The sequence below is a fragment of the Lycium ferocissimum genome, chromosome 2, assembly GCF_029784015.1.
Source record: "Lycium ferocissimum isolate CSIRO_LF1 chromosome 2, AGI_CSIRO_Lferr_CH_V1, whole genome shotgun sequence".
Classification (NCBI taxonomy): domain Eukaryota; kingdom Viridiplantae; phylum Streptophyta; class Magnoliopsida; order Solanales; family Solanaceae; genus Lycium; species Lycium ferocissimum.
In genome coordinates this window covers 31,172,074-31,181,860 of record NC_081343.1, presented here as the reverse complement: position 1 = coordinate 31,181,860, position 9,787 = coordinate 31,172,074, and positions in this window count along the sequence as shown.

The window sequence follows — 9,787 nt, the reverse complement described above, 5'->3', positions numbered from 1 at the left end:
CGCTCTTTAGGAGTTATCAACATAGTTTACCGTAAGTGGGTTGCTACATCCCTATTCTGATCACATGTTAATTTTAGATAACGACCTATAATCCTTTAGCCATACCTCAAAAACCATCAATATCATTCTACCTAAGGGAGAAACTCTAATCCCATAAGGATGACCTCGTAACTCGACCTTCAGAGTAATACGCTCGAATGACGAATCGATTCATGAACACGTAACAGTGCTCTTATTCAACTCACCGAACTTATGACATGAAGCTAATATATTTTCATAAACTCTAGACTTTATAACCATTCAAGAAACCAATAAACACATGTCGTGTCGAAGTGACGAATGAAAGAAATAACCTTACGTATCTCAAGTTTCAATTTTGGAAAAGTATGATGAGTTGACCCTTCTTTTGGAACGTTAATGTATCACCAAAAGAGTATAATGCAGCTACCATTAGCAACTAATCACCAATGTGGGCCCCAAAAAATAGTAGGCCATAGCACAGACGGGAAGCAAGCCCGTACAGCCTTAACACTTGGTGTATCGCCACACCCATCAACTTGCGTCCCCTAACATGATCAAATTGCCTCCTTTTTGGGGGCAGCCATAACCCCACCTTTTTAACATAAAAACAGTCCCTAAACAACACAATACAATAGGAATAACCTAAATGCTAAAACAAACAGTATACTACTGCTATATTGTTACACCCCGTGGTTCTGTACATTGAAATTCGTAAGTATTAGTTGTTTCAAGTATGGACTTTGAAGTAGCCTTCGTAACCGTAAGTTAAGGTGGGGCCCACATGCTGAAATTTTATAAAGGACATATGAAAAGTGATATGAGTAGTATATGGAAAGTTGAGCAAGTTTTAAGTACCCTTAATCCGAATATGGGCATAAGCCCTCCAAAAGGATGATTTAAGAATACATTTTCGGATAATCTGACTTGGAGAGGCCAAAACGCCATTATAAGTTTGGAATTTGGCATTACACCAAAAATGAAAGTTGTAGATAATTGAAATAGCTTTCCAATCATAGGTCATGGGCCCTCATACAATAACAGGATCAAACGTTATGCGTGTTTTAAGATTGGCTGTCAGGGCAGGGAATCACGCTAAGCAAATTTTAAGTCGGTCCAGGCAGAACCTGGACAGTTATATAAAGGGGTTACCCCCCTATTTTCCTCATCCAACACCTCCAAAATTCTGGAGAATTCTCCTTAACTCCCAAAGCCAACTTTTAAGCCTAAATCGGGTATAATTCCCAAATTCTGGTCCAGAAGGCCTATAGTTGTGATTACAAAAAATCGTATAGCGACGCGTTTGTCTCAGTTCAAGGTGGGAAAAAGTGGAGATATAGCAATATTATCGGGAGAAAGGTATGAATCTCTTATTATTAATGTTAATCTTGATTTATTTACGGAGATAGAACTGTTAAATAGCCGTATCATAATTTTGTTGGTAGAAATATGGGATAAACAACCTATGGGCTATTTATGGAGTATTTTGGTATTGAGAATATTATGGTTGAGATTGGTATTGCTGTTGTTGTTGTTAGTTGTTGAATTGAGATTTCGGGCTAGGCATATAAACAGGGGAGATGCTGCTCAATTTTCGGTAGAATATAGAATAGTTTAATTTCAAGGCTTAGCTCAAGTATGCGACAATGAGTCTAAAGTTAGTGTGAATCCTCTTAAATGTAGATTTACGAGCCCAGGCGGATAAGCATAGGTAATACGAGGTTGAACAGGTATGTTAAGGCTAGTCCCTTTCTTTCAAAAGGCATGATTCCTATGTTATGATCCCATAAATGTTTCCATAACCTCCTTGTTTTCAAAAGCTAGAAGTTCATGACTCTCAAAAATTCTTATGATATTAAATGAAATATGTTCTATAATGATTGTGACGATGATGGTGACTCTATTCCAGAATTTCGAAGCTATAATTTGAGAGCATTATGAGATTATTGAGCCGTTCCACGAATCCCTTGATCTTACTTATTGTTGATGGTCTCACCTCATGTTACTCGTTCCTTCGAGGTGAGATATAGCAAGGATAATGATTCTATTCTCAATGCTATCTAAGTTCATGGTTCTCGAGACTCACCTCATGTTACTCGTTCCTTCGAGGTGAGATATAGCAAGGATAATGATTCTATTCTCAATGCTATCTAAGTTCATGGTTCTCGAGACTCCCGTGACATCGTCGATTTCATCTTACGATGGTTGATCCTTCCAGGAATGATATAGTGATAATGATAATGCTAATGATGATGTTGACTTTATTTATGTATTTTTATGTGTATGTATGTATGTATGCATTGCATCCCACTGATCAGCTGGAGATAACACCGCGCCTACATAGCCGGGCAAGATAATACCGTGCTTTTATGGTTGGGCAAGATAATACCGCGCCTTAATAGCGGGTAAGATCGCGCCTTAACGGCCGGACAAGATACTATATATATATATATATATATATATATATATATATATATATATATGGACGGACAAGATACTATATATGTATACATGGAAAAGTCCCTTTAAAAAAAAAAAAAAAAAAAACTAAGCATGCACGACATCCACCTTAAAAAGGCATTCAGAGATACAAGCTAATCTCTTTTATATTACGTTATCTTCATACTTTCATTTTGTTGTTATTTTTTCCTTACATACTCAGTACATTACTCGTACTGACATCCTTTCTTGTGGACGCTGCGTTCATTCCCGCAGGTAGACAGGTAGAGGGACCTGACCCGTAGGTGATTTATCAGCGGATTCTCAGGAGCACTCCACTTACTGCGAAGCTGCAGTCTCTGGGCATTGGTACTTATGATTACTTGTATTCTATCTAAAGGCTCGTAGACATATGTGTACAGTAGACGTTTCATAACCTTGTTAGTTCATATTGTTCGATAATATTCTAGTAGACTTGTCGGCTGGTGATGATGAACATAATTGTTGGAGATTATCTAGAGAGCTGTCGTTATGTTGTGATATATATATATATGTATATATATATATCCTTACAGAATATGATATCTATGAGTTATCTTTATGGTCCACCCAAAAATGATTATAAGATGTATGTTTAGAGATGCTCGGTGTGTTAGCTCCGGGTGCCCGTCATGGCCTTTTAGTTGGGTCGTGGCAAAAGTGGTATCAGAACAGTTCGTCCTAGGTATTATCTACGAGCCGTGTCCAATAGAGTCCTGTTTATAGGTGTGAAGCGCGCCACACTTATGAGCAAGAGGCTGCGGGGCATTTAGGAATCATTGACTTTTCCTTCTATCTTAGATCGTGAGATAAAGCTATGTTATCATGACCGCTTTTTCCTAATTGTGTGTTATGATTTCAGTTATGCCTGTGAAAAGGAAAGCCACAGCGGCCCAGAAGGGCAAGATGGTGGCAGAAAGAAGAACTGAGCGGGGGCCACCAGCAGAAGTAGAAGAGGGCGAGTTTCATAACGATGTCCTATCGCGGACCTCTCCCACCTTATCCATTTCAGAGGAGCAAGATGGGGCCTCAAGTCTAGCTCTCATTACCCCAGTTCCCTCATCTGATGCCTCGGGCCAGGAGAAAAAATAGGCCATTCTTTTGCTGACTCAGTTAGTTGCCACTCAGGCCCAGCTGTAAAGTACGGGACATGGTGACAGAGCTGTCAGTGCTAGAGCCCGTGATTTTATTAGTTTAGACCCTCCAGAGTTCTTTAGGTTGAAACTGGATGAGGACCCGCAGAGCTTTATAGATGAGATGTCGAGAACGTTACGACTAATGCATGCTTCTGATACTGAGTCAGTAGAATTGGCTTCTTATAGATTACGGGATGTTGCGGTACATTGGTATGCAGTTTGGATGTCTTCTAGAGGAGTCAATGCTCCTCCACCGGTATGGCAAGAGTTTGTGGATGCTTTTCTCCGACATTACTTGCCGCCAGAGGTTCGACGAGCCAAAGCTGACGAGTTTCTGAATCTTAGACAAGGGAATATGAGTGCCCGAAAGTACAGTCTTCGCTTTAATTCCTTGGCAAGGTATGCCCCAACTATGGTAGCTGATATGGGAGACCGTGTACATCGGTTTGTGAGTGGATTGGGGCCACATTTGATTAAGGAATGCTTGAGGGCCTCACTTCAGGAAGGAATGAATATCTCTCGTATTCAGGCCCATGCCCAGAATTTGGAGGAACATCAGCAGTTGCAAAGAAATGAGCGTGATTCTGATAGAGGTTGTAGTAAGAAGGCCAGATCTTCAGGCGCCGCCAATGAGTTCAGAGGGAGTCAGAGGTAGCAAAATTATAGGCACTCAGGCCATTCAGTGGCTAGTGCGCCTCCTCGATTTGCAGGCAAGAGGTTTGATCATCCTAATTATTCTGGACTGGGTCAGAGCTTTAGAGTTTCGGGTTCCTAATGTGGAGGTGAATCTGATCAGATAAGACCGCCTTTATCACAGTGTAATCAATGTGGTAAGCCACATTCCGGACCGTGCCATTTGGGTTCGGATGTTTGCAATGCCTGTGGTCAGCCAGGCCATATTATGTGTAAGTGTCCATTTCTAGGTCGTCGAATGATGGTGCAGCCTACCGGATCGGCAGCCGGATCGTCGTCATCGGTGCGCTCTCCGGGACGATACACTTAGACATTAGCAGGTTGTGGTGGAGGTAGAGGGGGAGTGTCCAGCTTGAGTAGTCCTCAGAACCGTATTTACGCATTGACCGGCCGACAGGACTTGGAGTCTTCACCCGATGTTGTTACAGGTATATCATCAGTATTTTCTTATGATGTGTATTCATTGCTTGATTCGGGTTCTGCATTGTTATATGTTACTCCTTATATTGCTGGTCGGATTGGGGTGAAACTTGAGTTAATTACACCTTACAAAATGTTTTATTAATGAGATGTCGGTATGATTAAATGGGGGATAAGTATATGCTTAGGTACAACCCTTGAACATAAGTATACTAACGATTTACGAGTACAAAGGGGTAGAAGGGTTACGAAAACGATGTACGTTAGTAACGAGCCAGATGTCGACAAGAGCTTTTTATCGCATAAAGTAGATTGGCAAGGGTGTTATGCGGAAAAGCAAGTATATATGTATACGACATCCCATATGTAGCTACGTCAATCAGCATGTGTATCCGGTAACCAACCTTTCGATATATAATAGGTACTAATAGAACATATTTAATTTTGAATTAACTTATGACCTTTCCAAAATCTTAAAGGAAGAAATGTAATAGCTTGAAGAAGCCAAAGTTCAAGATGTGCTAATATACCAAGAATGTATCAGGGAAAGCGAAAACAGATTGGAAATAAGTATATTATGGGTAGCAAGACAGCAGTGCTGCCAGGGGTTTGGGAGTATCTCACGAGACGCCAGTGATACCGAATATAGCACGTAGTATAGAACGATATGAATAATCGTCGTAAGGAACCGCCCAACAACATGGTGTAAGGACAATGAGGGAAAGCCAACGAAGAATAAATACTAAGCAAATGGTCCCCAGTACAAGAAAACCGAGGATGAGCATCATCGTGTTGAAAGGGGGTTATGACAGATTGAGGTTTTACCTTAGTGCAAGATTTGAGGAGAAGAAATTAAAAGGAAAAGTTCCAATATGAGTTCGAAGATATTTTGAGCTACGGATTAGTTTGAACTATGATTATTAGTTTATCATAAGTGTAACCCTGCTATGAGGAATGATAATGATGGTGGGGAAATATTACATATATACGTGTATAAGAGATGATTTGAGGTAATTAATCACTAAGAATAGGGATTCATTAGCAAGGAAATGCTATTACAAGTCATTTGAGCGCTGCCATAAGTGAAACTATGATGAGATTGTAAAGGATCAAGGAGCCTGACGAATGAGCTACAAGGAGACAATATAGTGCATATACGACATCGGCGAGTAGCCGTAACCATAGCGAATCAAGACCACCTTGACGGGAATAGAATGTTAATTGAATATTAGTTCAGATATATAAGAACAGAAGGCTATAGAATTTATGAAAGAGTTCAATAAAGAGCTGAGGGAGAACGAGAAGAGGTTGACGAACCTATGTTAAAAGTAAGGAGATCGGAGTATAAGAGAAGGGCAGTCGCTTCAAGACATCAATAAAAACATCGGGGATTTATAACTATAACATCCGAGGATGAATGTATTAAGGGGGGAAGAATGTTACACCCCGTGGTTCTGTACGTTGAAATTCGTAAGTATTAGTTGTTTCAAGTATGGACTTTGAAGTAGCCCTCGTAACTGTAAGTTAAGGTGGGGCCCATATGTCGGGGTTTTATAAAGGACATATGAAAAGTGATATGAGTAGTACATGGGAAGTTGAGCAAGCCTTAAGAAGGACCCTTAAGCTGAATAAAGGCGTAAGCCCTCCAAAAGGATGATTTAAGAATACGTTTTCGAATGATCTGACTTGGAGAGGCCAAAGAGTTATTATAAGTTTGGAATTTGGAATCACACCAAAAATGAAAGTTGTAGATAATTGAAATAGCTTTCCAAACATAGGTTGGGGACCCTCATACGATATTAAGATCAAACGTTATGCGCATTTGAAGATTGGCTATCAGGGCAGGAAATTAACCCTGTGCGAACGCGCCAGAAGGTGGCGCGAACGCGCGCGGGACCGACTGCAACTCGGCGCGATCGCGGCGAGCAAATTTTAAATCGGTCCCGGGCGGAACACGGACCGTTATATAAAGGGGTTACCCCCCCCCCCCCCCATTTTCCTCATCCAATACCTAAAAAATTCTGGAGAATTCTCCCTAACTCCCAAAGCCAACTTTTAAGCCTAAATCAGGTATAATTCCCGAATTCTGGTCCTGACGGCGTATAGTTGTGATTACAAAAAATCATATAGCAACGCGTTTGGCTCAGTTCAAGGTGGGAAAAAGTGGAGATATAGCAATATTATCAGGAGAAAGGTATGAATCTCTTATTATTAATGTTAATCTTGATTTATTTACGGAGATAGAACTGTTAAATAGCCGTATCATAATTTTGTTGGTAGAAATATGGGATAAATAGCATATGGGCTGTTTATGGAGTATTTTGGTACTGAGAATATTATGGTTGAGATTGGTATTGTTGTTATTGTTGTTGGTTGTTGAATTGAGATTTCGGGCTAGACATATAAACAGGGGAGATGCTGCCCGATTTTCGGCAGAATATAGAATAGTTTAATTTGAAGGCTTAGCTCAAGTATGTGACAATGAGTCTAACGTTAGTGTGAATCCTCTTAAATGTAGATTTACGAGCTCGGTCGGATAAGCGTAGGTAATAGGAGGTTGAACAGGTATGTTAAGGCTAGTCCCTTTCTTTCAAAAGGAATGATTCCTATGTTATAATCCCATAAATATTTCCATAACCTCCTTGTTTTCAAAAGCTAGAAGTTCATGACTCTCAAAACTTCTTATGATTTTAAATGAAAAATGTTCTATAATGATTGTGACAATGATAGTGACTCTATTCTAGAATTCCGAAGCTATGATTTGAGAGCATTATGAGAACATTATGAGATTATTAAGCCGTTCCATGAATCCCTTGATCTTACCTATTGTTGATGGTCTCACCTCATGTTACTCGTTCCTTCGAGGTGAGATATAGCGAGGATAATGATTCTATTCTCAGTGCTATCTAAGTTCATGATTCTCGAGACTCCCATGACATCGTTGATTTCATCTTACGATGGTTGATCCTTCGAGGAATGATATAGTGATAATGATAATGCTAATGATGATGTTGACTTTATTTTTGTATTTTTATGTGTATGTATGTAAGTATGCATTGCATCCCACTGATCATCTGGGGATAACACCGCGCCTACATGGCTGGGCAAGATAATACCGTGCTTTTATGGCCGAGCAAGATAATACCGCGCCTTAATTGCCGGACAAGACCGCGCCTTAATGGCCGGTCAAGATACTATATATATTTCACCGCACCTTAATGGCCGGACAAGATACTATATATATTTCACCGCGCCTTAATGGCCGGATAAGATACTATATATATTTCACCGCACCTTAATGGCCGGACAAGATACTATATATATTTCATCGCGCCTTAATGGCCGGACAAGATACTATATATATTTCACTGCGCCTTAACAGCCGGACAAGATGCTATATATATATTACCGCGCCTTAAAGGCCGGGCAAGACTATATATGTATACACGTAAAAAAAAAAAAAAAAAAAAAAGAAAAAAAAAAGAAGCTAAGCATGCACGACATCCGCCTTAAAAAGGCATTCAGAGACACAAGCTGATCTCTTTTATATTACGTTATCTTCATACTTTCATTTTGTTATTATTTATGCCTTACATACTCAGTACATTGCTCGTACTGATGTCCTTTCTTGTGGACGCTGCATTCATGCCCGCAGGTAGACAGGTAGGGGGACCTTACCCATAAGTGATTTATCAGCGGATTCTGAGGAGCACTCCACTTACTTCGGAGCTGCAGTCTCTAGGTATGGGTACTTATGATTACTTTTATTCTATCTAGAGGCTCGTAGACATATGTGTACAGTAGACGTTTCATAACCTTGTCAGTTCATATTGTTGGATAATATTCTAGTAGACTTGTCGGCTGGTGATGATAAACATAATTGTTGGAGATTATCTAGAGAGGTGTTGTTATGTTGTGATATATATATATATATATATATATATATATATATATATACATATATATATATATCCTTAAGATTATGATATCTATAAGTTATCTTTATGATCCACCCAAAAATGATTATAAGATGTATGTTTAGAGGTGCTCCGTGTGTTAGCTCCGGGTCCCCGTCATGGCCCTCTAGTTGCGTCGTGACATATACCAATAGTATTACCAAGAAATCAAGGAGCGACGAGCTCCTGCAGCTATAATAAAATGGTGCTCACCACACCCTACCTTCTTTTAACAACATACAATGCTCTACACGAGCTACCAGACTCTTCCCAATATCCCTACCATCACAAACAACCCAAAATTAACTAAAAATAGCATGTAAAACTTGAACTCATGGCTTCCGATCACCATCCCCTGAGTTCCAACTAAAAACACTTCTAGAATGCTCAAACGAGCTTATAAAGAGAAATAGAGGCAACATCTTACCTTGATGTCCCTACCTTGTAGCTCTTCCAATTTCTACCTTTTAAAGCTCCTTCCAACAAACTAAAATCAAGAAACATTAATATAACACCATATGACAATGGAGAAGGGAAATACAAGTTCAATCTTGAAATTGCTTACCTTAACATGGGTTGTTTGTGGGAATAAAAACCCTAGAAACTCTAAGGAGAAGAGTTCACTTCAAATACTTGAGCTATTGAGAGGAGAAGAGGGACTTTTCTTTGCTGCTTTGAGCTATAAGCTATGAGAAAAGGAAGAAAAGATGAGAATCCATGACTGCTTTCCTAGGGTAGATCGTTGAGAGAGAGAGAGAGAGAGAGAGAGAGAGAGGAGATAAATGATAAAATTTACAAGAGACTATATATATATTTTAGCCTTTATATGGGCTTGGGAAAATTGGGCCTAGACTGCCCATCTCATCTTTTTCCTTTCCTTTTAACTTAGTCCACATACTTTAAGTAGGTGATGTACCTTCTTATCGCTTACTTAAGCTAGAAGGTTTCTGATCTCCTCAAAATATGTGTGTCATTCTCGTTTAGTAAGTAGGATGTGAAACAAGTAGCTCAAGCACATGGGACATCTAAGTAAATAGGTGAAACACATAGGTGAAGTTGGTAGGTCATCTACCTTTGTCCGACGTT